This window comes from Herpailurus yagouaroundi, unplaced genomic scaffold (assembly GCF_014898765.1).
Source record: "Herpailurus yagouaroundi ecotype Mexico unplaced genomic scaffold, PumYag 142, whole genome shotgun sequence".
Classification (NCBI taxonomy): Eukaryota; Metazoa; Chordata; class Mammalia; order Carnivora; family Felidae; genus Herpailurus; species Herpailurus yagouaroundi.
The window spans coordinates 59,600,082-59,626,882 of NW_024412397.1; the positions used below are offsets into that span (position 1 = coordinate 59,600,082).

The 26,801-nt window shown below is 40.9% G+C and overlaps 1 long non-coding RNA gene across 11 annotated transcripts in view; it reads right to left on the reverse strand.

Moving 5' to 3' along the window:
• LOC121033179 (uncharacterized) overlaps window positions 1-26,801 on the reverse strand; it is a 132,145-nt gene that overhangs the window by 104,757 nt on the left and 587 nt on the right. For all 11 annotated transcript variants that reach the window (XR_005791750.1, XR_005791754.1, XR_005791746.1 and 8 more), the window contains exon 2: window positions 685-1,362. This is a non-coding gene — a long non-coding RNA (uncharacterized LOC121033179). The remainder of the gene's footprint in view (window positions 1-684; window positions 1,363-26,801) is intronic.

Genomic DNA, 26,801 nt, shown 5'->3' on the forward strand with positions numbered 1-26,801 from the left:
TCATTAGCAAGAATGAAACTTTAAAAAAATGTTCACCTGTGCACCACCTAAAATCATCTCATTCACTATGAAGGGTGCACATCGTATGAATTGACCAAGATTCCATCTAAAAATGATAATGGGGGGGGGGGGCGGCGGCCGGGCGGAGTCGGTTAAGCGTCCGACTTCAGCCAGGTCACGATCTCGCGCTCTGTGAGTTCGAGCCCCGCGTCGGGCTCTGGGCTGATGGCTCAGAGCCTGGAGCCTGTTTCCAATTCTGTGTCTCCCTCTCTCTCTGCCCCTCCCCCATTCATGCTCTGTCTCTCTCTGTCCCAAAAATAAATAAATGTTGAAAAATAAAAAATAAAAAAAAATAAAAATGATAATGGGGGCTCAGTTGGTTAAGCCTCTGACTCTTGAATTTGGCTCCAGTCATGATCTCACAGTTTGTGAGTTCAAGCCTCGCATTGGGCTCTGTGCTGACAGTGTGGAGCCTGCTTGGGATTCTCTCTCCCTCTCTCTCTCTCTCTCTCTCTCTCTCTCTGCCCCTTTCTGCTCATTCTCTCTGTCTCTCTCTCAAAATAAATAAATAAACTTAAAAAAAAAAACCACCTTAAAAACGATAGTAAGAGAGTGGTTCCTCTAGCAATTTGTGCTCAGCCAGTCCCTTCTCTTCTCTTCCCCTCCTTATTTCCACCCCCTTACCTGATCCTCACTACCAAGGCCCTTTTTGTGCCTCAGCTCCCTGCCTTCTATGTCTCTGAAGGCAGGACACAAACGAGGGGCAAAGGCGATGACCCACAGATGAGCAGATCACACAGTAGTGAGAGATACGAAGTAATAACCAGTCTCTGTGGTTTGAAAAGAGTGTTAACTTAAAACACAATAATCTGTCATTCGTGGAGTCAGTTATCACATGGGCCTCTCTGTACTGTAGCAAAATTTCAAGTAAATTGAAAAGTCTCCACTCCAATACAGAGCAGTATCACGCCCAGGTGGTTGCCCACATGGGATGATTTCAGAGTTTCAGGAAGGCTCCTCTGCCCCAACTGTCTTGCCTTTTCCCCCCATTTTCCCCACAACTCATAGATGTTATGAAACTTTAACTTTAACTTTTTAACTTTAAGCACTACCTTTCTGGTCCATCAAGGACAAAAATATCTGGGGAGATATGACAATAACAACCACTGATATTTATTGGTCATTGTCTTAGTCAGTTCCAGCTGCTATAACAAGAGTACCATAGGCTGGGGGCTTCAACAACAACCATTGGTCCTCACAATTCTGGAGACCAGAAGTCCAAGATCAAGGTTCTACAGATCTGTGTCTGGTGGGGACTCTCTTCTTGATTTGCAGATGGCCGCCTTCTTTGGGTGTCCTCACCTGGTGAGGAGAGAGAGAGGGCAATCTCATGTCTCTTCTCGTAAGGGCACTAACCCCATTCATAAGTGCTCCACCATTATGACTTAATCACCTCCCCAAAGCCCCACCTCCCAATTCCATCACACTGGGGATTTGACTTCAATGTATGAATTTCAGGGAACATAAACATTCAGTCCATAACAATCATTTACTATGGATAAGATCTGTTCTCATGTGTCTAAGTGCACTATATGTTGATTCTTAAAGAGCCCTGTGGATGGGAGGGACTGTTTTCCACAATTTGGAGATGAGAAAACTGAGGTTTCAAAAGGTTTGACAACTTGACCAAGGCCACTCAGCTGGCAAATGGCAGACCCAGGCACCCTCTGGGTTAATGCTTCACCAACATTACCAAGAATATCCATTCATTCATCATAATGCAAAAACATCTGATGTTGGTATAACCCTCATTGTTCTTACAGCTTGCACATTCATCTTCTTATTTCCTCAACAGGACACCCACTTGAGAAGGCATGATAGGTTCTATTGTTAGCCATAGTTTGTCAATTCCATTTCCTCTGGGATAAGGAAACTTGCTGCAGCAGGTTAGGGAAGAAAGGAAGGAGCAGAGAGAGACTGGGGAGAGACTGAGCTGAAGGGAAAGGGCACAAAATAGAACTGAATTCATTATCAACAATAGGCAAACTATGGAGAAAGCCCAAATGTCCATTGACTGATGAATGGATAAAGAAGAAGTGGTACATACATACAATGGAATATTACTCAGCCATCAAAAAGAATGAAATCTTGCCATTTGCAATGACATGGTTGGAGTTAGAATGTATTATGCTAAGTGAAATAAGTCTATCAGAGAGAGACAAATACCATATGAATTCACTCATATGTGGAATCTAAGAAACAAAATAGATGAACATATGGGAGGAGCAAGGAAGAGACGAGAGGGAAACAAACCACAAGAGACTCTTAAGGATAGAGAACAAACTGAGGGTTGATGGAGGGAAGTGGGCGGGAGATGGGCTAGATGGGTGATAGATATTAAGGAGGGCACCTGTTGTGATGAGTACGGGGTGTTGTATGTAAGTGATGAACCACTGAATTCTACTCCTGAAACCAATATTGCACTATATGTTAACTAAAATTTAAATTAAAAATATTTTTTTAAATAAAGCTGAACTCATAGATACAGAGAACAGATTGGTGGTTGCCAAGGGCAGGAGGTGGGGGTAGACAAAATGAGTGAAGGAGTTCAAAAGGTACAAAATCCCAGTTATGAAGTAAGTCAGTAAGTCCTAGTGATGTAATGTACAGCATGGTGACTGTGGCTGACAATACTGGATTGTGGGTTTGAAAGTTGCTAAGAGAATAAATCTTAAAAATTCTCATCACAAGGAAAAAATGTAACTATCTATGGGGATGGATATTGACTAGAATTGTTGTGGTGATCACCTTGCAGTACATACAACTATTGAATCACGTTATACACTGAAACTAATATAATGTTATATGTTGATTTCTCAGTAAAAGGAATGGAGCTGGGTCCTCTCTCTTCCTCCAGCACCTGCTCTGCTCACACAAAACACTGTCGTTATGTTTGGGTAACAAGTCCCCGAGGATGGTGTCCCACTTTGAGAAGGAAATCGGTAAAATAAAAAGCCACTGCAGAAACGAGAAATACACTCCCACTGAGATTCACAATGAATTAAACATAATCATAAGCAGAATAAGAGAGTATAGTGTTAAGGCTTTCACTGGACCTCCCTGAAGAGGAAGAAAAAACTCTTACTGGAGTTCCAGCTCGATTGTAGGTTTTAAGTTGATTAAGGGATGGGGCATCTGGGTGGCTCCACCAGTGGAGCAGTTAAGCAGCATCCAACTTCAGCTCGGTTCATGATATCATGGTTTGTGAGATCAAGCCCCACATTGGGCTCTGCTTCAGATTCTCTGTCTCTGTCTCCATCTCTCTCAAAAATAAATAAACATTTAAAAATAAACAAATACTGGGGCGCCTAGGTGGCTCAGTCAGTTGGGTGTCCAACTTCAGGTCAGGTCATGATCTCACAGTCCGTGAATTTGAGCCCCACGTGGGCTCAGAGCCTGTGTTGACAGCTCAGAGTCTGAAGCCTGCTTCCGATTCTGTGTCTCCCTCTCTGCCCCTCCCCTGCTCACGCTCTGTCTCTCTGTCTATCTCTCTCAAAAATAAAGATTAAAAACAATAAATAGGGGCGCCTGGGTGGCTCAGTCGGTTAAGCATCCGACTTCGGCTCAGGTCATGATCTCACGGTCTGTGAGTTCGAGCCTCGCGTCAGGCTCTGTGCTGACAGCTCAGAGCCTGGAGCCTGTTTCGGATTCTGTGTCTCCCTCTCTCTCTGCCCCTCCCCTGTTCATGCTCTGTCTCTGTCTCAAAAATAAATAAACGTTAAAAAAATAAAAAAATAAATATAAATAAATAAATAAATAAATAAATCAAATTGATTTAGAGAAATTTGCAATTCTAAGATATAGAAATCCAGGGCAATAAAGGAAGACAAGAACTATTTCAAATGTTATCAGCAAATTGGTGACTCATTGTCTACATTACCATCAGTTTCTCACAACAGCTTTACGAAGGAAGAATTATCAGCTTCATTTTCAGACCAGGATGCTGACATTCACAAAGTCTAACATATAGCTAGAAGTTTCTGTTATCAGAATTCGACACCAGGTTTGTCCTGCTTCAAAGGCTGTGCTCAGTATAATGAAGCTCCCAGATCAGTCCTACCTTATTTTTACATAGAAGAGAAAGCATAGACTGAGTCCACAATTCATGTGTCTCTAAGTTACCCCGCGTACTGCCTCAAGGATCTTAAACTGCCTTGTTTAGGGATAGAGAAGCACGTCTACATACAAGGAAACAAATTCCCTCGAAACACAATATCAGTTTTAGCTTTAGTCTGAATTTTTTTTTTTCTGAGAGTACAACAGTGGCTTTTGAACTTCTTTGAACTCGACCCACAGAATGAAAAGTCCTTTACGTTACACCCTAGTACCCACAAACACACGTGTGTGTAACAGAAGGTTCACAGAATAATACTTATACACGTGAGAAGCACTCTGACATTTTCGATTCTAGTCTTTCTTTTCTCTCTTACTGTTTTCTTTTGTTCACGGTCTTCCTCGTGCTTCTTTTTTCAAAACAATGTGGTAAAAACATTTAACATGAGATCTACCCTCTAAACCAATTAAGTGCACAATACAGTGTTAACTGTAGACACAGTGTTGTTCAGATGTCTAGAATGCATTCGTCTTGTGTAACCGAAGCTTTCACGAGCCGTGAGATCATGACCTGAGCCGAAGTCGGACGCTCAACCGACTGAGCCACCCAGGCGCCCCGAAACAGACATTTTAAAGTCCAAAGGAAACCAAAACTCAAAGGTTAGTTCATCGTCTGTGTCTCAAATGATATTCATCAGCTCGCTTGCTAAAACTAGGGCAAGTCTACCTCGGAAGCAAACGCACCGAAACAGCATGGGTATCACTATCCGCTAGATGGCGATATAGAACAGGCGTAGCCCCTACCTTAGCCTTGTTTACGCTGACCTGTGGGTTGATGTATGCTGCAAAAGAATTTAGAAACCCACGGTCGCCCAGCAATTCACTTGAATTCAGCCTGAAAGTTTATTCAGTGCTCCTGTTGTGTTTCTGCCTTTTCTTGGAACCTCCCAGATTTTAGCATCCTTCTTGATGACAGGCTAGCATTTACAATTAGCAATATCCAAATTAATTAATTAAATAAAATTAAATTAGTAATATCCGTGGCTACTTCCTTGTGGCTGTACAGATGAACTGCTGCTGTATGAAGTCAAAGCCATCATAATGTCTGTACTTATTAATGATCTGCAAAGGTAGCATATGCCATTAAGCTTGCATTCCTTGCCTCTTCCATGTGACATTTAAGAAATACCATGGGGGGCACCTGGGTGGCGCAGTCGGTTAAGCGTCCGACTTCAGCCAGGTCACGATCTCGCGTTCCGTGAGTTCGAGCCCCGCGTCGGGCTCTGGGCTGATGGCTCAGAGCCTGGAGCCTGCTTCCGATTCTGTGTCTCCCTCTCTCTCTGCCCCTCCCCCGTTCATGCTCTGTCTCTCTCTGTCCCAAAAATAAATAAACGTTGAAAAAAAAATTTAAAAAAAAAAGAAATACCATGGGTCCTCACATCACTTTCCTTGCTGACAATTTCTATATCTCTTAGTTGTTCTACATATGGTAAAGTCATTGGAAATATTTAATGGATATTTTCGTTCTTACTGTCCAACTGAAAAGGATGGTCTTCTCAAATATACATCGGCAAGCCATTTTCCCTGAAAGAACTAGTAGCCAGTAAGTTGCAAAATGTATCATAAAAATGTGTGCTTTTTGCAAGGTAGAAGTAGTCTTTTGAAATAATCCCATGTATGAGAGATTTTTAAAATTCTCATCAAGTGCTGCCTGTGTATATGACTTGTTTACATTTACTTGGTGGTCTTACTTATTTTTATAGTCTTTTCGATGTAAGTAAAGAGAAGATATTTATAAATGATTTTCTCTTGCTACTTATTATATTTATATATCATTTGCATTTTTATGAATGCATTTTAGTTTTACAACTGGGGAAATAAAGATGTTTTTGTCATTAAAATAATAGGCAACTATGAGGAAACACATAGATTTTAGTACAGCATCACCCAGAAAGGTATTACCAATAGATGGGTTGGATGCTCACACAATTTAAGCGCTTCATAAATTAATCCCAACCGTGGATTGCTGATTTAGGAAATGATATTTCTGAATTTAGGTCATGTCCACCATGTTCCCACCTACAATTAAGTATTGAAAGTGGAAAGAATATCAAGCTGTTCATTATACTAATTGTAAAACATTTAGTAAGAAACTGGTAGCAGAGCGGTCAGTTGTTAAAAACAGCAAAATCAGTGTCTCTACTATTTTATTGTCTTTCAAGCTGCAGAGTAAGCCCTATGCTTGTGATAGTCTACAGGCAGAGATGGGAGAAACACTTTCATTTACATTAACCCATTAACTAATAGCTGTATGACATAGGTGGGGCATATCAAGTTTCTAAGATATAAATTCTCCATACAAGGTCCTATATCTAATAAGCGACAGAGCCAGGAACAGCCAACCATGTGCTTCTGAGTTCAAGTTACTCGCCTTTCATTTTTGTGGGCTTGAAGACTATGCCCACAAACGCTTCCCACATGAGGAAGAGGAAGAGGAAGTCTTTTTAGCAGGCACTTAAAGCATTGCTCTTTCTTGCTTTTCCTTTATCCGCATGCAGGGAGTGAGTCAGGAGGCAAGACAGGAATGACTCAGAACAGACTGTGTGTTCCAGTCATCCTCACGCCCCGCGTTGAATGGGTTCTTGGTGACGCCTGTGGGGAGGGCTGCACACGTCCTAATGATGCTGAATCCTGATGCCCCGTTGATTTATGCCATTATACACGACTGTTCAAACTGTAACTCTGTGAGGCACACCTGTGTGTTCACTGAACTGATAAGTGGGTGTTGCTCACCTCCCCAGTGCCCAGGACTCATGATAGGGCCGGGGACACAGAGATGAGCACAGCAGACACGGTCCCTGCCCACACAGAGTTTGAAGTCTAGCAGGGGAGACAGACATCAGCAAATAAGTACACACACAAACATATAATCACTAATTCTACTGTGAGACAAAAAGTGAAAGCTTTATGACAGACAACAAGAGAATAAGGCATAATTTAGATGGGGGGGGGGGGGATGTGTCAGGAAGTTTCTCTCAAAGAGCATTATTTCAGCTAAGACCTAAACAATGAGTAGGGATTTACCAGGAAAGATTGTAGGAAACATTCCAAGAAGAGGGAGTGCCCTCTACAAAGGCCATGGGGTAGGAAAATACTCAGCTTGCTAGAGGACCCAAAGCTCATGTGACCCCAGTCGACTGAGCCAAGGGGAGGTGATGGGAGACAGGACAGAGAGGCAGGCAGAGGACCCAACATTGGGACCTTGTTGTCCATATGAGGAATTGTGTATTTTAGCCTAAAAGCAGTGGTAAGCCATTAATGAGGTTTTTTAAGTAGAGAAGAGACATAATTAGATTTGTGTTTTTAAGAGATGACATTGGTGGCTTTGATCCAATGAGAATGGAGTGAGGGTCTTGGACCAGCTGGCAGGGCAGATGACGGTCACTGCAGTGGGCAGGGCGGAAGGGGAATGCGCAGGAAGGTCAAGAGAAAGAGAAACACTGTAGCTGAGGATCGAATAGTGTGGAAAGGATGTGCATTAAAAAAAAAATTTTTTTTAATGTTTATTCATTTTTGAGAGGGACAGCACAAGCAGGGGAGGGGCAGAGAGAGGGGGAGATACAGAATCCAAAGCAGGCTCCAGGCTCTGAGCTGTCAGCGCAGAGCCCAACATGGGGCCCGAACCCACAAACTGTGAGATCACAGCCTGAGCTGAAGTCGGATGCTTAACCGACTGAGCCACTCAGTCACCCCAAGGGTGTGCATTTTTTAGAGATGAGTTCATGGGGACATTCAAGTGGAGATATCAAGGAGGCAACTGGATTTAAGAGTCCCTTGTTGAAAAGAAAAGATTAGTCTGGAGTTACGGCTTTGGTAGATGTCATCTCTGAGATGGTACCAAAACCCAGAGAGACCCTCTTGGGAGAAAGCCTGCAAGGAAAAGAAAGGAAGGCCCAGAACTCACCCCAAAGAAACACCTATGTTAAAAAGTAGTTAAAGGAGCCTGTGAAGGAGCCAGCAGAGAAGTGGGAGAGAAACCAGGAGGGTGTTTTGAGGAGGAAGTGGCCAGTGATGCCAAATGCCGTGGAGAGGCCATCAAGGTAAGGACCATAACCTGTGTCTTGAGAACGCACCCAATGGCAGTTCACAGAGAAGAGCAGTACATAGTAGAAATGCAATTTCAACTACAAGGAGCTGGTATCCTTCTATATTTTCAAGGAGGGCCTTTCCCCCACATAGCTCTAAAACTAGCCTAACAGGAATATTTTATTTCTGAGCATCCATATTTCTGGACTTTTCTGTAGCATCCAAAATTGGTATAAACTGTCAGCTCCACTTTTTTTCCCCTAACATTTAATTATGAAAAATTACAACCATACAGAGAAGTTGAAAGAATTATAAAATGAACACTCGTGTATCTATCAGCTAGATTCTACAGTTAACATTGTGTTCTACCTGCTTTACCACATATCTGTCCACTGAATCATCCCTCTATCCACCCACTAATTCATCTTATTTTTTGGATGCATTTCAAAGTGAGTTTTAGACATCAGAACATGTCATGGCCAAACAGTCTAGCCTGTATGTCATTAATAAGAGTTCGATATCTGTTTAGGGCTCTATTTCTTTTGATGTGTTAAAAGAATGAAAGGTTTAAACCTTTTTTTTTTTTTTCTTTTTTAAGTAGGCTTCATGCCCAGTGCAGGGTTCAGACTCATGACACTGATCAAGACCCTGAGATCAAGATGTGAGCCAAGATCAAGAGTTGGACACTCAACGGACTGAGCCACCTAGGGGCCCTTGAAAGGTTTAAATCTTAAATGTGCCAGTGGATGCCTTTTGACAAACGCATTCCCTTGTGTATCCATGCTGTTAAGTTATAGAACGTTACATCACTCCAGAAAGTTTGTCCCTGCTGCCTTATCTTTCAGAAAAGTGCAGACAATATAGGTAAGGAATCCTAATGTGGGGCTCATGGTAAGAACACAGCAAGAGTGAATGCCCTTCTCCCTCTGCGAGGGGGCTCTGTAGCACTCCTATACATTCACCCACATTTTCACCAAGACAGAAATAGACACTGAACTCTTCCTAAAAGTGCTTTTGTAAACATTTCACAATAAACCTTTTGTAGAGAAGGACAATGGTGTCCAGTGAACCAAGCCCAACCCTGGAAATCATAATTCCTCACTCAGAAGCCTGCTCGGCTGGTGCTGAGCAAGCTTATGTCACAGTCCTCCTATTTGTAAAACAGGAACAATAACCATCCATATCATACAAGTGTGAAAATTACCTTGGTATTTTACTACAGTGGCTAATATAGCCCTGGGAAAACAGGTCAAAAGACTCTAAAGCCAGGTTGTAAATATTATGACTAACCTGCCACATTTTCACAGTTTGCCCCATTGGTGTCCTGTCCTCACTGCATGGCTAGAGTGAGAATAGGCTGAATCAGGGACGCTCTGGGTGCAGGGTTACCTCTGCTTAGAGTTGGGACCAGAAAATCAGGACTGGAGTTGTGAACCAGGACTGGAGTTGCTAACTTTGTCTTACCAGTTCAAATACCTGTTGTTAACAGCCCCTGAAAGAGACCATGGGGTGACTTTATTTGTTGATCTTCTTTATAACTCTGGGCTTCAGGAAGGTCATGCATGAGAACTGATTTGTTGGAATGAGTAGAGGGTTTCTCAATCGCTCACCCTATGCTGGTTTTAAGGAACCCAGAGATAGAAGTTGAGGTGACAACAGTTTTTAAGATTTTTAAAAAACTTTTTTAATGTTTTTGAGAGAAAGAGAGAGACAGAGCATGAACAGGAGAGGGGCAGAGAGAGATGGAGACACAGAATCTGAAGTAGGCTCTAGGCTCTGAGCTGTCAGCAAAGAGCCCAATGCAGGGCTCAAGCCACAAGCCGTGAGATCATGACCAACTCAAGTCCAACACTTAACCAACTGAGCCACCTAGGCACACCAACAGTTTTTAAGGTTTAACCAAAATCTTCTAGGGACTCCTGGGTGGCTCAGTCGGTCAAGCATCCAACTCTTGATCTCAGGTCAGGTCATGATCTCATGGGTTCATGGGTTTGAACCCGTGCATTGGGGTCTGCGCGCATGGCACAGAGCCTGCTTGGGAATCTCTCTCTCCCTCCCTCTCTGCCCCTCCCCCACTCATTATCTTTCTTCCTCTCTCTCTCTCTCTCTCTCTCTCTGAAAATAAATAAATAAACTTAAAATTTTTTTTTGCTTGAGCTTTCCTCCCAAGCTCTATGAAAAGTCTAATGATCACCTCAGATCTACTCATTAATTATTGAGATTGCACAGGCTTGTGTTGAATTCTAGTTCCAAAGTCCTGTTTCAGCTGAACTCACATCTCTCTAGGGGTCCACTTCTTTTTTCCTGCTCTGGGCCAACCCCGACAAGGAATTCAGCCTCTTTTCTTTAATTTCCCCTATGACGACCCTTCCTAAGCAAAGCCCTGTGGAGTCCCATCTCTCTTCAATCTCTCCCTTGTACTCTCTCAACTCCCAAATTCCTCGTGACGATTAGATTGAGATTGGTTTAGCTGTGACTTTATTTCCATATATTCTTCTATCTGTAGCCCCAGGGCCTTACTTTCCAACCATAAGTGGATAATCACGGTATTTTTCCAAACAAAGGTGGTTCTCTCAGAGGATCTCAGTGCAAATTCTTTAGTGGACATACAGCTGACCGTGGCACAACACAGGGGATAGGTGCGCCCACTCCCTGGCACAGTCAAAAGTCTGTATAACTTTTGACTCCCCTAGAACTTAACTACCAGTAGTCTACTGCTGACCAGAAGCCTTACCAAATACATAAACAGTTGATTAACACATATTTTGTGTGTTGTATATTGTATGTACTGTATTCATACAATGAAGCAAGCTAGGGAAAAGAAAGTGTTTCTTCTTTTGAAAAATCATAAGCAAGAGAAAATACATTTACAGTACTGTACTGTCTTTATCAGAAAAGATCTGTGTATAAGTGGACTCGTGGTTCACACTGGTGGTGTTCAAGGGGCAACTGTATACATGCACACAAACACACACACGTACTTGTCTCATATATGTTTATATGTAAGTCATACACACGTAGATAACATACAACCGATAAAAATACATAATTACATGAATGCGTGAAACTAAAAACATAATACCTATCACATGTACATCCATGCAAACACCTCATTATACCCTATGACATCCATCCACATAGGTCTAAACCACCTTCACTGTGGAATTGTTGAACACTTCAGGTCCTGCCACATGCCCTTGGATTCTCATCTCATTTCTGCATTGCCACAGATCCTCCTCTAGGACTGAAATGGATCCTATCCAGTTTGCCCAGTTTAGTTGAGAAAATGAGAGACAGGAAGTATCTGTTCAGTCACTCATTTGTTCAATCACACATTCACTCCACGTATGATGATTGAGCACCTACAATAGAATACCATATGGGATCCTCTAGAAGAGATGAGATGAGCAAAGAAAGGAGGGGTCCATGCCTTCAGAAACTTAAAATCCAGCTGGGTGTGCAACACGTCGCACACATGAAACAAAACATCCTCAAACGCACAATTCTCATCAGAAGAACAGCAAATTAGAGCAGAAAGCTGAAGCCTTGCAATGTACCCCAACGCTGCTGTTTCAGCAGAATGAGCAGGAGGAAAAAAACCACTGTGGTCAAAAGAAACTGCTGGCTTATGGATTTTTTTTTTTTAATTACAATTTGCATGCTCTTCTAACAGTGTTAGTTCTGCTTAGATGGCAGAGTGGCTTTCATGAAAGTATGAGCTCAGCCTTGTCTTACGCCTGTTGAAAAAAAAGAGGTCAGGTAAAATGACTGTAGTAACAGCACCAAGCTAGCTGAAAACCACAGTGTCTTTCAGATGAGATCAGAAGAAGAAAAAAAGAAGAAAAAAAAAACCTGCACACTGGAAATTTTTTTGCTTGCTAAAAACCCCTTGAAGTTGCCTCAGAAACACGCACATAGGCAATTTCCTCTTTTCTTCTTAGGAGTGTCCTTAAGGAAAACAGCTTTCGAAATTCAAAGCATTGGAGCAGTAGAGCAGTTTGGCAGCCTGGGTTAATTTTGATGGAGCAGGAAGCACGTGGGCAGGAAGAACTTGGAGCTGGTCAGTGTCTGGATAAATCACACATGCTTGAAAAGAAGTCGTTCTGATTCACCCAGGTCTGCACACACTCAGAAATCACAAGTACCGGGAATCCAGTCCTGGGCTAACACACTAGCTATACTTTGGCTTGTTGCTTTCTTTTCTGACAATTTGGTTTTAGAATGTGGCAAAAGAGAAAGCTGTAGAATGGAGACGAGGTAAAGTTAGAACAGATGTATCTACATGGCTATATTTGGGAAGAGGGACTTAATCCTTATGTAGCTCTTCCAAATCTCTTCATATAGTACTGCAATTTATAACTGAACTCTACACTGCATATTCTTATCACTTAAAACATTTCAAATCCCTTTGGAACAGAAATGAGTAATGTCTGAATACGTTTTCAAAAACCCATGCCATATATACCAGAGGATGCCTACATAAAAACTGAATAACTTCATCAGTGTTGATTAGACATCAATGTGGGCACAAGGTCAAAAAACAGACTCTCATCCTACATGCTGATAGACATGGCCTATACGTGGTTCTGCTTATTTTTTTCTTTTTAATTTTTTTTTCAACGTTTATTTATTTTTGGGACAGAGAGAGACAGAGCATGAATGGGCAAGGGGCAGAGAGAGAGGGAGACACAGAATCGGAAACAGGCTCCAGGCTCTGAGCCATCAGCCCAGAGCCCGACGCGGGGCTCGAACTCACGGACCGCGAGATCGTGACCTGGCTGAAGTCGGACGCTTAACCGACTGCGCCACCCAGGCGCCCCAGTTCTGCTTATTTTTAATTAAAACATCAAATGTATTTTTAATAATGTGTGCCTCAAAGAATTTACTTACAAATTTTGTGAAGAATAGAAAATATTAAGATACTGAAGGGTGATATTTGTGTATGCAGAGGAAGGATACGGTCTTCTATTTCTTGGTGGTACTGAAATATGATAAATAATTTTTCATTGTCAACCAAAAAAAAAAAAAAAAGAGGCAGAGCTAAAATAGAACAAAACATTTCTTTGGGGTCTCACAATTGCAATTTGGGGAACACAGATTTGGGCAACAAGCCAAATAGCATCCTGTCGGAGAACAAAAGTCAAGTGTTTTTAAAGAGGAAAGGGAATGTTTGTATAAGTTGTTTACAAAGAATTTTGATTGGCGTCGGTTGTAGAACATGAATCGAGGCTGAACAGAATTGGTCGCTAAGACTACCACTAAGCAAAAGTCTGTTACTGCAGCAGGTTGTAGGTTTTCCAGCTGGGTCTTCAGAATATTTGCAGTTTGGCCCAGCTCAAAAGTTCACGGCTCCACCGGTGAGGATGAAGACGTGCACAAGGCCCACCTCCTTTATGGCCTCCTGGCTCCATTTTAAACCCTTTGACACAAGGTACTCCATTTCATTTCACCTTTTACACCCTAGAGCTTCCAAGATGGACTGATGCAGATTTTCACATTCTATCCAAGTTAGACAGTGCTTTTCTAGGAACTGCCTCTGTTTTTCCTTGTCTACTTCTGTGACAACATTTAAGATAAATTATTTATTAGAAGAAGTACTAATGGTCTTAATTTGAAAATATTTAGCAAGATGAACCTTGCATACTGGGCATGATACTAAGAAAAATTATGCTTTTGCTTCATAAATTTGTAGTCTTTGTTCTCATACGTCCTCAAACCATAGAAGAGCTGGTTGTCACTGGAAAATTCTTACTTTTCATGTGCTGCTCCTACTTATTCTGTTTACTTATTTACGCTGCAATGAAATCAGGCAATCATGTGATATACTCTAACTTGAAAACCCTTTACACGGATACTTCAAATTCTACAAATTATATCCAGATCTAGTGTTAATTCTCTAAGTTTGCCTGAATCCTAGAAAAGACCTCTTTCTGTATGACTGAGGTGGTACCATAATCAAGTGGAGGAGAGGACAGACTGTTGATTAAAGATGTTGAAAATATCAATGATGACTACCTTAGGGCAACAGGCTCTCAGGTGACTTTTAATGTATTTCTTCATATGTCAAATAATTATTCGAATTTTCACAGTGATCATGAGTCGTTTAGGTAATCAGAAAGCCATTTCCATTGTTAAAAAAAGACAGTATTGGAAAAATTGGCTTCTAGATATAAATAAGTAAAATTAGATTTTTATTACCTAACACCCTATGCACAGATAAGTTATAGAAAGAATAAAGATCAAAATATGTGGAGCACAACTTTTATACTATTAGAATGAAATATATAGATAATTGCTATGACCTTGAGTTAAGCAGAATTTCTCTTTTTTTTATCAACGTTTTTTATTTATTTTTGGGACAGAGAGAGACAGAGCATGAACGGGGGAGGGGCAGAGAGAGAGGGAGACACAGAATCGGAAACAGGCTCCAGGCTCTGAGCCATCAGCCCAGAGCCCGACGCGGGGCTCGAACTCACGGACCGCGAGATCGTGACCTGGCTGAAGTCAGACGCTTAACCGACTGCACCACCCAGGCGCCCCTCTCTTTTTTTTAATTTAAAGTTTTTTTAATGCTTATTTTTTGATAGAGGGAGACAGAGTGTGAGCGGGGGAGGGGCAGAGAGAGAGAGGGAGACACAAAATCTGAAGTAGGCTCCAGACTCCGAGCTGTCAGCACAGAGCCCAATGCGGGGCTTGAGCTCACGAACTGCAAGATCATGACCTGAGTGAGCCGAAGTCAGATGCTTAACCCACTGAGCCACCCAGGTGACCCTAAGCAGAATTTCTTAAAACAAGGTAGAAAACACATGAATCATATATATATATATATATATATATATATATATATATATATATATAAATTTGCTTGTAATTTTTAAATGATGCCAAAATTAAAGCTTAATTTTTAAAATCTGGTTAAAAATAAGCCATAGACTTGGAGAAGATATTCATACTATGTATTACAAAGTATTTAAGATATACAAGGAATTAAGATTAATAAGAAAACAAAATCCCAATTTTTGAAAATGGGAAAAAAATATGCACAGGAAACAGAAAAGGAAAACAAAGCCAGCAAAATTTACAAAAATATGGTCCTCCTCACTATACTGAGAGAAATACAAATTAAATTAGATCCCATTTCATATCCCTCTGATTGTCTACAAATTGTTTGATCTGACGATATGAGATGTTGGAAAGATGAAAACTAGGAACTTCCAAAATCTACTAGTGGAAGTGAAAATAAATACAACTATTTTGACATCAGATTAACAACATCCAGTAAAAGGGTGCCTGGCTAGCTCAGTCAGTGGAATGCGTGACTCCTGAAGTACAACTCACAGGGTCGTGAGTTCAATCCCCGAGTTGGGCATAGAGCTTATTTAAAAAACAAAAAATAAACTAAAATGTCACTGTTAAAAAACACACACACACGCAAATTGAAAAACCTCCAACATACAGCAAAGCTAAAAATTATATTCCTTGTGCCCTAGAAAAGTCCTCCTGTAGAGAAACTTGCAAATATGTGCATAGGAAACAGCTATAAGAAGCTGGGAACAATCTGAAACCCATCAGAGGGGTTTGAAATGAAAGATAAAGTTTGTATTCCCAAGAACATTGGAATAGCAGATTAAAAAGTGAACTAGGTGTCCATGTATTCATGTTGTAAGTAGATCACAAAAATATACCACTGAGAGGGAATAAACCAGGTTGCAAAAATATTTAAACATATGATACAAATTATTTTAAAATTAAAAAAAAAAACAAAACACTGTATAGATTGATGACGGACACACACATACATGCACTGGAGACACTACCAGGGGAGGATCTGGGGAGGAAAATGAAGAAAGGTAATTGAGGAGGGGGGCAAAATGGATCTGAATTTTATCTGAATATCATATTACTTTTACTAAAATATTTATAAAGCATACTGCAAGACATAAAAGCAATGAGCTTAGACTCTCACTGCTTGTCACAGACCCTGACCAGATGAGCAGAATCGCAGTGTCTGGGCTGTAGGAAGACAAACTTTAGGGTCCTTGTGTGGAGCCACGCTATAGCAGTAAGGGCCCTGAGCAGTGTTCAGCCTCAATTTCTGTTTACAATCGTGACTTCTGTTTACATTCAGTAGTGCTCTTACTGAATGCCCAGCATGAATCTAGATGATGCCACTCAAAGAAGACCCACTGTGAAGAGCCATCTCACTCACAGATACCACAAGATACTCACAGAGTTTCTGAAATACGCACCAATACCATTGGGTGGGGAGGGCAAAACAGCTCTCAGCCTGAAGATTACATTGAAAGAGGAAATCGAAAGCATTTTGAAGAAAAACTCAGATCAGACATGGGGCTGGTCAAGTTGGTCTGAAAAATCCCCCCTCCCCTCCAAAAGACCGTCTCTAAACATGGAAAGCACACAGCTTCTCTCAGCATGAGGAAGGAACACACATGTTTTGAAGAAAGGGCGGCATCTTCTCAGCAAAATTTCTAAAGGTTTTTCTTCCGTCTCTGATACTCTCTCACATGTGCTGGCCATTGGATGCGGACCTTTGTCAGAAGATGTCCGATAACCTCTGTCAGCACCTTTTGATGAACACTTGGGATCTGACTTTGCTCATAAAGTGGAGGTTGTCTGTTAAAGACTGTACTTAACCAGGCTATTTATTCTTGGAGAAGCAGGAACTCGAACACCAAGCGGCAAATGCAAACTCCACAGTAGAGGTTCATACACTAAAATGTGTTTGCTTCCACATATAATGACTGAAACTTCCAATTGTGACTCACTTAAGTAACAGTTATTTGTTAGTTTTCTGTCTGAGGCAACTGTCCAATCTGTTTCAGACCTTTCCTCACTGTAGTTGTTGTATTTAACCGTATCCTTTGTGCTGGACTTTTTTTGGGGTGGGGGGGCCTCCGGTGGGGGGGGGCTCTTTGAATCCGTGTTAATCTGTGTGTACAATAAAAAACAGGAAATAGAAAAACACATACATCTTTGCCAAATCCTTCAGAGATTAGTGTGTTTGCGGATGGTTTAAAACCAAACTTTATAAAAGCTTTTGATTAAACCAGAAGAAAAGGAATTTATTTAAAAATAAACATCCGTACTTCTCCAGTGCTACTGGGGACCTTCAGGACTTGGTTTGGGTCATTATAACTGGAGCCAGGTGCAGCAATGGAAGTGACCCCATTTTTGGCTTTTGCCATTCAACAGCTGGAAGGGCTTAGGATGTCAAGAGGCCAAAGCAAGAGCATAACCAGTTCTGGGACCTTTCTGGACCTTGCTTGGGGCAGAGTTGGGGCCTGATGAGTTGACTTAGACATTCTCCCAGCTTTGCTGAAAGAAACCAAGCTCTGGGCTGATTGATAGCTATTAGTGACTTTTTTATTTTTATTTTTTTAAGTAGGCTTCATGCCCAGCATGGAGTCCAACAAAGGCTTGAACTTGTACAACCCTGAGATCAACACCTGAGCTGAGAGCAAGAGTCAGATGCTTAACCGACTGAGCCACCCAGGCACCCCTCTTAGTGACTATTTCATTTGTCAATATTCTAAAATTTATTGAAAGTCTGTGTCATTAAAAAAAAAAAAAATCTCTCAACTCAGTCCCCAGTGTTCACTCCAACCCCATGAGCAAGTCAGCTTCCAAGTACTGCCCTCCCCACCCAGGCTTCCCATTGGATCACACTTCACTAAAGTTAGGCCTACTTCTTTCCTGAGATGTTTGAGCAAGACAGCTTCAGCAGGATTAATTCAACAAGATTCAAACTTAAGCATCCTATTTTAGTTTAACTGTTCATCACGTTTCCTCAGAAACCAACTTTGAGACAAAGATTTGAGTCCGAGCAGTTTATTTTGGAGTGACCCAAGAAAGTGCTATTGAGTAGGTTACCCCTGTGAATGCCTGGGAGTCAGTGCCACTGGGGGCTATGGGTGACAGCATAGAACACACCTCAGAGTCGTCCCATCAAAACAGGGCAAGGAAGATTGGGGATTTTTCCTCCCATTCAAATGTCAGCAGCTGAAGGTTGCATCTGCACTTCTGGCTGAAGCCTGCAAATGGAAAGTTGCAGGAAGGTGCTCTGGAATACACTGTGATGGCCAGTACCTAGGGGTTATAGGCAGAGCACAGGCAGCATCTGCTGTTGTCAATAAAAATAACCTTCAGGGCTCTCGTTTTCGTGACTCTGGAAAGCTTCTGGAGGAAGTATATAGTGTCATGGTGAATATCACCTGTGGAAGTCTTCTAAGGCTTCTTCTGTTTGGCTCATGAACTGTGCATCAGAGCCCTGTATACGACTGCTTTGGCACCTCCCCACCCCATCCTATTTCCAGTACATGTGCCAGAATTCTCAGGTCTTTCAGGAAATGAATGCATAAGTCTTCCACGTGGTTTTTGGTCTTTTCCTAATTGTGAGAATATAGTTCATCATTCATATTTGGTGAACCCTCCCCTTATATGAAAGGGCAGGTGAAAAAGCACTAAGTGTAAAATACTCTTCCTACCCTCAAGAGCTGTGTAGTTCAGTTGGTCAATTACAGTGTGTATCATTATTCTTTTCAGGTGGAATACAGGGACAGAATACAGGGAATAAAGGGACAGAATTGCTCGAGAGCTTTTCCAGCTGGAAAACCTATAAAAACAGAAATCAAGTCAACTTGAGATTAGAACTGAAATGCCAGAATCACAGCATTCAGTCCTTGATTTAAACCTCTGCCAAGTTACTGAAGATGGCACTACTTTAAAAATTGGGCTATAGTGTTGTGTCTGACTTCAGCTATACTGTCAACTCCTCGAGCATGAGGATAATTTCCATGTTAGTTATCTCCTGCTGCATAGCAAATTATCCCTAAACTTAAAACAAGATGGATTTATTATCTTACAGTTTCTGTGATCAAGAATCTGGGCACAGTTTACCTGGGTCTTCTTTCTCAGGGTCTTTCAACAAGGCTCATGTCTCATTTGAAAGCCCAAATGGGGAAGGATCTGCTTCCAAGCTCACGTGGTTGTTGGCAGGATTAAGTTCTTCACAGACTGGTAAACTAGGGACCTTACTTGGAGGCCACCCTCAGTTCCTTCACAAGTAGGCCTCTCCAATCTGGCAGTTTGTTTCACCAAAATGTGCAAACCAAGAAAGCACTAGTGACTGAAGTCACAGTCTTTTCTAACCTAATTATAGAAGTGACATCCCATCACTTTTGCCATATTCTATTGGTGAGAAGCAGGTCATTCAGCCCAGCCCATACTTAACAGAAGGAGATTACATAAGACCATGAATACAAGGAAACAGGGACCACTGGGGCCATCTTATGAGTCTGCCTGCCTTACCACTTGGTATAGTAGGTGCTCCATGATGTTTATTATTTTGAATGTTTATTGTTCCTAAAACAACAGGACAAGTTGCAAAACTGCATCACAGCAAAAGCACATTAGATTTCAGAGGGAGCAGAGAGAATTTGGAGTTGTACATTCTCTTCAGTGGACAAATCCACCTAAGAACTCAATCATGTACTCGTATCAAGACTGTGAGCTCCTTGGAGTGGGTCGGACTGTGTCCTTTATCTTGACATCTTCAACACTTACTGCCCTTTCCCTGACCCATGAAAGGAACTTGGCAAACATTGAATGGATCGAGGAATGGTTTAGTGAATGACAGGTTTTGTTCCTCTTAGTATTTTTCACCCCAGGTTACACATTTAACAAAATGTTATGACAATTTAGCAAGCAGTCATGGGGCCATGGGGAAGTTTACTATTGCAGAAATACTAAACAAATATTTGATTAAATGAATGTCAACAAGGCATTCCCCTATGTTGGCTCTGATTATCTTTTTTTTTAATGATACCTTTCAAAATACTAATCTGGGAAAACCTATAATGTGGACACATAGAGACTGTCTCCAGTAAAAGCTCTACTTGCTAATACGTCTGACTGAATCTCTGTAGCACAGGCATTGTAAAGGTAGAATTTAGAATTTAGTTTCATTTAGAGGTTGACTAGCAAGGATTGGAGTGCTGGATGTATTCTGGGGAGTAGCGTCTCACAGAGATTTCAAGTTGGAGTTCAGCAGAAGAATGAATCCATGTAAAAATTAGTGCAAACCTTTGTCTACACAAGGTCAGCTACAAATTTTTTGTATGCCCTTAGAAGTCTAGGATTGCAGTGGTTTTTAAGAATGTGTCAGATGAAATGCTGGTTACAAAAGGAAGTGCTTTTATTCAGAGAAATTAATCCTTGGTCTCAGAACTGACGTACATGCTCTCATTCTTTCCTCTCTCTCTCTCTCTCACTCTGTCTCTCTCTCTCTCTCTGTCTCTCCTCTCTTCCTCTTCTTCCTCCTCCCTGCCACCCCCACCCCCGCCATGTCTATATCTCTATCTCTATCATTTCCTCTATCTCAAGGAAGAGTGATTTCCTGAGTCTATACACATAAGATATTTATGGAAAGTCACAAACATTACTAGCCAATTCAGCCTTCTTATTCTGTTTTGGGTGATTTAAACCATACATATTAATACTAACATTCCTTGGATGTTGATAGATGAGTAAGAATCAGATTGTGTACTTCATAAGAACGACGGGGGGGTTCCCAAGAGCTACAAATTCTGCAAAACAAATCCCTTAAGTAAATAATGGAAAATGATAGTTTATTTTAAGCCCTTTGAAAAGTTGAAAAATGATGTAAAAGGAAAGGGCTCATCTGTTCCTAGTCAGCTTTTGACCTTTGACTATATAAACACAAGACACACTTGAGCTAAAGCTCGGAAAACAGACCATTATTTCTCTGCTATTCAGATGGATGGAATGAGTCTTCCCATTAAGTTTTACAGAGATATACGCCAGCACTATTACACTGAACATTACATTTAATAATTTATTTTTAAAGAAGGCAATTAAGATCTTTGGCAAGCTCAGTAACTTTTTAAAAATCTGTACAGTGAGGTGATTGGACCAGATCTTTTCCAGTCTTTCCTGCTCTAAAATGCTAATACAAGGACCCACTGAACCAGGCTATCTTAGAATCCATGCATTAATTCCTGTCCTTCTACTACCTTAATACCACAACCTTTTCTAATTCTATCACCTGCTATCTTCTAATATTTATTTTTGAGAGACAGAGAGAGAGAGAGAGAGAGAGAGAGAGAGACAGAGATTGGGCATGAGCAGGGGAGGTGTAGAGAGAGAGAGGGAGACACAGAATCAGAAGCAGACTCCAGACTCTGAGCTGTCAGCACAGAGCCCAATGTGGGGCTCGAACCCATGAGCCGTGAGATCATGACCTGAGCCAAAGTCAGGCGCTTAACTGGCTGTGCCACCCTGGTGCCCCTATCACATGGCATCTTGACATTAACACACAACCGTGCAAGTCCCTGCCAAAAGCATCTCGCTTCTAGAAAGGACAATGAAGACCCCAGCACCAACATCAAGTGTCTTTGTTACTAGGAACTGAAATTACCTGGTAGGAAGTGGGCTCCCGAAGAAACAGGGAAATGTCTCCTCTAAGCTTTTTTATTAGCAGGATCAGTTTACAAGTTTAGTTATTTGCCACTTTGATCTTTCAGCTTCTTTCTAACAATACATATCTTTCACTTCTTTCAGGTGAAAACTTATCCCCAAGAACTATTTATGGCAATTCCTATGTAGCCTTCCAGTCTCTGCCTGGCATGAACTGCCCCAGGAAGACTTTGGCACTCCTTCCTCCAAGCTCCCATTTCATCTTGTACACATACTCTGTATTATAATCATTTCCTTGCAGTGTGTTAGGTCTTCCCAAGAAGGGACTATGGTCTTCCATCTATGTATCTTCAGTGCTGAAGATAATTGGGGCTGAAAATATATGTGTACAGCACATGAATGAATGAAAGACTTTTCTAACCAATTTCACCCTGCTCGGGTTAATCTTTCATTACACAGCTCAGGCTGTTTATACCATACCACACAAGTACATGAAGCAAATGAACTACTTAGCTGCAATATAATATTTCTTAGTCAAGGAGTATTTTATATGAGCAAGGAGAATTGGCTATTTAAAGAAATTTTATATGAATCTTTTTGTGACTGGTCAAGGAAGAAATGAGTTCAGATTTGCACAGGAATTTTAAGGAACAGCTTTGTGGGAAAGAGTCCAGAGCCGTTTCTTCTGCCTAAAATTAAAACTGCCCAAAGATCCTAAGAACTGGCTCATCTCCCTCTTCCCAGTCCACACTCATTGATGCCCTAAATTAAAACTTGAATTAATAGCAGTATAAGGAATTCTACTCTGAAGAGTAGACCAACTCACTAAAAAGAAGTGAGTATAAAAGAGAGTTATCAATTTTTTCATTTATATTTCCTTTATTACCCTGTTTCTAAAAATGAACACAGCTTTATTTTCTTGCAATAAAAATAACACGTTAATTGAAATAAATTGGTAATACAAAAGGTCTAAAAAATTAAAATTACCTTATATTTCAACACCCAGAGAGAACTCTTATTAACATTTTTTTTGTTTATTTATTTTTGAGAGAGAGGAGAGAGAGAGAGAGGACAAGTGGGGGGAGGGGCTGAGAAGGGCGGGGGATAGAGGATTCTAAGGAGGCTCAGCAGAAAGCCTGACAGGGGGCTCCAACCCTCGAACTGTGAGATCTTGACCTGAGCCAAAGTTGAATGGTCAAGCAACTGAGCCACCCAGGAGCCCCTATTAACTTTTTTTTTTTTTTTTTTAAGCAGACTTCATGCCCAGTACAGAGCCCAGCGCGGGGCTTGAACTCATGACACCAAGATCCAGATCTGAGCTAAGATTAAGAGTTGGACACTTAACTGACTGAGCCACCCAGGTGTCCCCTCTTGTTACCATTTTGATATGTAACTTTCCCATATTTTTTTCTATGCACATACAAAAAGTGTGGTCATGTTATACATGATGTTTTGTAAAATTTAAAAAATTTAAAAAATTAAACTTAACACATCATGGGCATCTTTCCTTTAAAATAAATACTGATCTTTGTTATTACTTTTAAATTTGTAGAGCGACATCCCATTGTATGGTTGTACTGTAATTTGTTTAATCAATTCTGTTGATGATGATCATTTACATGGCTTCCAAGATTTCAGTATTATGAATAACGCTGTGATGAACATATCTGTTTGTACAACTTTGTGGACTTTCCTAGTTATTTCCTTAGGATAAATTTCCTTAGTAACAAGCGACTTGAATCTGGTAATGGTTTAGGTGACATTCTGCTTATTATTTTTTTAGACAGTCTATTCTTGAGGTTTGTATAGCTAAGTTAGTGGCTGTTTTGATTTTCATTTTCCCTTTTGGTCCCACATATCCCAGATTAACTTGAGAAGAATTTGGAAAGATCATGAAGAAGTTGTTCATTATTCTAATATCCCCCCTCACCTCACAGTGCAACAGCATGAAGCAGGTCTAACACTTCAGTGTACGAATGTGACTATATCACACTTTTTGCACCCTCAAATTTCCTACTTGAAGGACCTTTATTCCTTTCTCTCTTGAAAACTCTTTCTTATTCATCCAGCAATAGCCTTATCTCTTTTTCCTCCTTCCTTTGAGTTTTGACTCAGTCCCTCTTCTTCCCTCAAAACAAGACTGGACCTACGCTTCATGTTATGTTAGAAAACCTGAGGCCAGTCAATATGGTTAGAGTAGGCCATGTGGGAGGCAGAACATACTATAAAGTGCCTGAGGCTGCTTTAATAAGTATGATGTGACCTAAGAGAATGATTTAATGTTCTAATTATCCTTGAAGAAATTGAGGACCAAAGCTTCGCAGAATCTAGTAAGAGATGAAGTCAGAATTGCAATCCTAAGTCCCTCTGACTACAAAGCTCATGGTTTTCATCATACTATGTCCTCACTAGAGCCTGTTTATGTTGGTTTAAATGGAGAAGAAATCATAGAAATGGCAGAACACAAGTTCCCACTTTTGGTCATTCCCCTCAACTTTATCCCAGTTCTCCTAGCTCCCAGTCCCTCATTTCCCCTTACCCACCACCTCCCCACCCCAAACCCACACACAGTTTTTACTCAAATGGTTGATCACTATAGTTAGGGCCAACTTCCCTGGGCTTAAGGTAGTAGCACTAACTTAGAATCATGGGATATGTCTAACCAGGCAGCCATAATATTCATTACAGTATGTAATCAAGCCAATTTCAATCAAGCCTATGGGGTTAGATAACTAACATTTAACATCACTGGCATCCATGTTGGTCTGTGCCTAGAAACGATGGCTTTGAGAGTAGCGATTTTTCAAAGAGCCCCCACAATTCTATCCTAAAGACTCTGGGAAGAATAGTTGTGCATTAGATTACTTTATGAGTGGGGTGGCTCTAGAAATGAACTCACATTACCAGGTGTGAAGAAGATTAATCCTAATGTTTTCACTTGAGAATTACTTGGGTTAAGGATAAGCCAAAATCATGCTGGACATTAACAGACCTTTTGGATGGTTGAACAAAGCGGTATTACACTTACTGGCAGTGGAATGACTGTTGAAAGCATTTACTTTCTGTATCATCTTCAAGGAAGTGTTAACAGGCTAGACTAACTCCTTTAGCTCTGATCCCTAATGTTTTAAACATTACTCTTTGCACTCTTGGCCTGTAGGTAACAGAAATTAGGGATATCTGCTAAGTCCTTGCTAGGACTATTAGACGCCAATTAGACCTTCTCTGTGAACTGTGAACTCCACAGATGTTATTCCATTACGGAAGACATCCAAGCTAACATTTACTGAGCACTTACTTCATGCTCAGTACTTTAAAAAGAATTTCTTAGTTATTAACTCATTTTATTCCCAGCATAAAGCAATGAGGACGGTACTATTACTAAACAGAACACTGGAGAGACTCACTTGCCCAAAGTCACACAGCTAGAAAGCAGTAGAGATAGGGTCTGAACCAGCAGTCTCATTCTAGAGCCTGTTCTCTTAACTCCATGATGGATGGGTATGCCAATGAGATAAAAGAAGTCTGCTGGAGGAACATCTGAGACCCCTGAAAGGAAAGAGTTCTTTTTCTTCCTGGGAAGGTTGTAATCTGCACATGATACTTGGAACTGCCACCTTGTGACCATAACAGGAGTCACAGCTCCAGTATGGTTGAGTAGAAAGATGGGAAGGCTCTCAAGTTTTTAAGGACATCCTCGAGTAACTGAATTACCTAATCTTGGAACTGTTCTACCTTTGGAATTATTTTCATGTGACATAATGAACTCATTACTGTTTAATTTCCTTCAGTTAGGTTTCCTGTTACTCGTATCCAAAAGCGCTCTCACAGATACACATGTTTATAAAAGCATAATCCAACCAGAGACATACAACCCCTTCAGAGTCCAAATATTTGTACTATGTGCAACATTTTCATTCAGTTTCCAAGTATTGAATGCCTTCCACATATCAGTGAAAGCTGTCGAATCAAACAAGTTGGGAAGGGCAGGTTTCTACATCTATGGAGATTATAATCTGGTGGTAAATGTGATAATGAAAATGGAGGCAGGCATCTATAAGGAAGGTATCATGGAGACTTAACCTAGGGTCAGAGAAGGCCCTAATGGAATCAAGAGAAAGCATGTATACCAGATTCAGACTCCATGTCTTACTAGTATCATCCATTTGTAATAAGTTTGTTATGTATTTAATTTGTGATATATTTTGGTTTTAGTTGTATGAGGCCTACAAGAACAGCTTATGTGCATAGTAGTGTCACGTACATACATATAGGTAAATTTATAATACCATAATTTAATTTTTTAAACAAATTTTTTAGTTTTAAGTTTATTTTTTAGTAATCCCTACATCCACTATGGGGCCCAAACTCATGATCAAGAGTCACGTGCTCCCCTGATTGAACCAGCAAAGTGCCCCTGTGATACAATAATTTAAATCAACATGGAGATCCAGAATATTTTTCCTTTTGAGAGGTAAATACTGAACCAGTTTAGGAGAAGCAAGCTAATATAAAAGGTAAGCAATGAAATGGGAACCAAAGCACTTCTAGCTCACTGGCTGTCAGCCTTCTTGTGACTTACATTTCATAATTTGTACAATATGACTCATAAGTGGTTATAATGCAATATTTTATTTAAAAAAATTTTTAATGTTTATTTATTTGGAGAGAGAGAGAGAGGAGTGTGAGCAGGAAAGGGGCAGAGAGAGAGGGGGACACAGAATCCGAAGCAGGTTCCAGGCTCTGACCTGTCAGCACAGAGTTCCTCCTGGTGCTCAAACTGGGAACCCAGAGATCTTGACCTGAGTCAAAGTCAGGGGCTTAACCAACTGAGCCACGCAGGCGCCCCTAGAGTTTCCACATGAAGAATAAATATTTAAAATCCTTATACTGCTGTGAAAGTTCCAGAAATCATTCACAAGTTTAGCAGGGAAAATGGGCAAAACGAAGGGGTCTACAGGACATGACACGCAAGAAAAGAAGGCAGTGAAGGGAAAAATCAAGAGGCAGTAAAGTGCCTGGTAAACGCTACACAGCAGGAAATTGCGCTGTGCATATTACGGCTGTTGCTGAATAAAAATACCTGGAATTTCCAAAGATGACCAAACAAACATCAAAAAGGAAGTGGCCTTTTTTTTTTTTTAAGT